The sequence below is a fragment of the Lactuca sativa genome, chromosome 5 (assembly GCF_002870075.4).
Source record: "Lactuca sativa cultivar Salinas chromosome 5, Lsat_Salinas_v11, whole genome shotgun sequence".
Taxonomy (NCBI): domain Eukaryota; kingdom Viridiplantae; phylum Streptophyta; class Magnoliopsida; order Asterales; family Asteraceae; genus Lactuca; species Lactuca sativa.
In genome coordinates, this window is record NC_056627.2 from 66,486,560 (window position 1) to 66,490,078 (window position 3,519).

The window sequence follows — 3,519 nt, forward strand, 5'->3', positions numbered from 1 at the left end:
TTGTCTCTGTCGAGATGAGAATGTAATTAGGGATTGGAAGAATTTTGTGTGGTGCGAGACTCTATGAGGATGGATTGGTGCCAGCTCAGTGTGAAAGGTCTGACAGGGAGTCAGACCATTGAGACTTAGGTTTCAGATTCCAGATAAGTGGGGTCGATTTCTATTCAAGAGTTTGAGGATTTGTTCTTCATCGGATTCGGGGAACTATTTTGAGGATGGTTTCGTCAGATTTGAATAGATCATAGTTTGAAGTGTTATGATTGGTCTACAAGTCGTTGAGAGTTTGGCAGAAAGTGGTTTCTGTTGGAAGTGTGTCCAAGATCATTAACTAGTTGGTGATATTTCTAATAATAGCAGGGTCCTCTTGGGTTGCCCTCAAGACTCAAAATTGAGTAGAATATATAATAGAAGTAATTAGTTTATTAATTATTATGGTTTAATAATTAATTAGAAACTAATTGGAAAACAATTTGGGAATTAGTTAACAGTTTAATTAATAAAATGGTTGAATGTGAATTAATCAATAGTTGGTTGATCAGGGAACATTCCAGAACCCTAGAAGGAAGGGGGTTGGACGAAAATTCCCTTTGGATAAAGGGAATTTCGTTCATAGCATATCCCATCCCACATGGGTGGAAGGATAAAACCCTAGGAGGTATCCAAGACTATAAATAGGGTCCTAGGGATTCATTCCTCCTTGCTCATTTTCTAGCTTGAGTATTCGCCACCTTCTTTCTCCCTCATTGTGGAAGAACTTTTCGTGAGTTCATCCCTCCTAGTTTATATTTGTTTCTACTCTTTTGAGTTCATTGGGTGTGAACCAAGAGAGGGATTCTAGTTTGGATCCTCATCATCCAAACAAGGTGGCACGCACAAGGAGTCAAGCTCGAAGATCATTGGCAGCTAAAGAGGTTAGTATTCTTCTTATATTTTCGGTTTTCCTAGGGTAGAAGTAATAGTATGAAGCCATAGATCCATAGGGTGCATGTACACTTAGGTAAATTGTTTTGATGTTTCGATTATTCCGCTGCCTAGTTATAGAGTGTATTTGATGCATATGTTTCCCAACAGTGGTATCAGAGCCATTGGTTCATGGTTACTATCACCCTACCTCCATGTTTTCTGAATATATTGCTTTGGAACTGAATGATGAAAGTTTAATTGAAAATTTCGTAATTTGATAGAAACCCTAAGTTCACGACGTGAAAAGAGTAGTTCACGACGTAAACATTGGCAGATAAGAACTATCGGTTATGATCTTGCTTATTTTTCAAATTAAGACTTTATCTTGCATGGATAATTACCTAATTGGATTAGATCTGAAAAATTCGAAATATATGAAACCCTAATCACAGCTCACGACGTGAGAACTATGAGCTCATGACATGAGCTCAGCAGATTCGGGATTTTTGCTTTAAATTTGAAGTTTTGTTTAATATGGATAAATGTCAAATTTCAAATTGTGTAAATCTAAAAATAGATAAATATTATTTAAATGGTGAGTTTAAATATTTTTAATATTATTTATAATATAGTTTTATGAATTTGAATATTAATCCCTCATGTTTTATTAATTGTTATATTGCATCCTTGTAATTAATTTGAATTAATAATAGACAACTAGATTTAAAGAGTTTTAAATTTGGCCCTTATATATGTAAGATACATATATTGTATGTATAAGAAAATTACAATATTCTTCCTCGCGTATTTTAAATATTGACATTGTCAGTCTTATCTCGACTAGGCTCACCCGTTCAAATGTAGGGGTTTAAGGAGGTCTCTATGATTCCTAATGAGGTCGGTTTTTAATATGCTTCGCGCTTACCACCCTCACCGCGCTATTGCATTTTGTGAATGGAGTTACCGAAAGGGTTTGATAGTGATAATGGTCAATCTAGAAGTATTTTAAATACAAGTATAAAACAAAATCCCGTTTTATTTAAATAAAGTGAATCTTATGTTGTCCGTAAAAATTGCACATTCTCTTTATAACTTGTTGATGGAGCTCGTGTGGTTAAACGACACGTCAATTAGAGAGTATAAGTTGAGAATGATGTGAAACTCACGAATCTCAAGCGTAACTTGAGCCGGGGACCATGCAATTTTGTATGGGTGATTCACCATCTATTCAATGATCCGCAGCATCCCCGTCATTGAATTTGAGATGAACATAATCCGAGATGAACATGCCATTGACAGTCAATGAATCTCAAAGATCTAGGAGTTTCATGGTGATTGAAATTGACAAAGAGCTTTGTCTACCTAAATAACTTTGTGGTGTGTTTACGGCATCCCTTTACGCATCATAAAGCCAAACATGGATCCTAGCCTTAATCCAATAATTCATTTAGGGTAATTATTAATTAAGGACTTATATCAAACTAATTGGAGTCTTATCTTTTGTAGATGTCGAACCAAGCAAACAACAACAACAACGATTTGCCTCTTCCTCCTCCTCCTCCTCCAACTCAAAACTCAAGTTTCTCTCTCATGCCGGTTCTTAATAGGGAGAAACTCAAGGAAGATGGATCCAACTATCTTGATTGGATCAGAACCTTGAGGATCACGTTAAGATATAAGAACAAGGAGTATGTTCTCGATGAAGATGTCCCTGTGCTTGGAGAAAACCCTACCCCAGAAGAAGTTATTACCTACAACAAGCATTACGATGAATCGACCAAAGTGGCTTGCCTTATGTTAGCAACCATGGGTTCTGGTCTCCAAAAGAACTTTGAGACATGGGGTGCTTTTGATATCAACCAGAAGCTCGAGTAAATGTTTCAAGAGCAATCAAGGCAAGAACGATTCGAGATCGTTAAATCCCTCATGGCATGTAAGCTACAAGAGGGAGCTTCTGTGTGTGCACACGTCCGAAAGATGAAGTCGTACATAGACAGACTTGGGAATCTAGGTGTTGAGCTGCCTAAGGAGTTATCCATTGACATGGTCTTGAACTCGCTTACTAGTTCATATTCTCAGTTCATCATGAACTTCAATATGAATGGCCTCGACAAGACCTTGATGGAGTTACATGGCATGCTTAAAACTGCTGAAGCAAGCATGAAGAAGCCTAACAACTCTAACCCTATTGCTCCCGTGTTGGTTGTTGACCGTGGTTCTGCCAAAAGGAAAAGGGCGCCTCAACCCAAGGAGAAGGGTAAGGGTAAGGTCGGACAGTCTGGTCCTCCTCCCAAGAAAAGGGCCCAAGGAGAAATAGCTCCTTCTTCAGACCCAAGTGAGGCCATTTGTTTTTACTGCCAGCAGAAGGGACACTGGAAGCGTAGTTGCCCTAAATACCTCAAGAATCTTAAGAAGGGCAAAGTCAAGGTGGCTAGCACCTCAGGTATGTTCATGATAGAACTCCATAGCACATTTACTTCTAACTCTTGGATTCTTGATACAGGATGTGGTACTCACATTTGCTCTGATATGCAGGGACTAAGACAAAGTAGGAAGTTGAAGCATGGAGAGCTCAACCTAATCATGGGAAACAGGCACAAGTCAGCTGTTACAAGG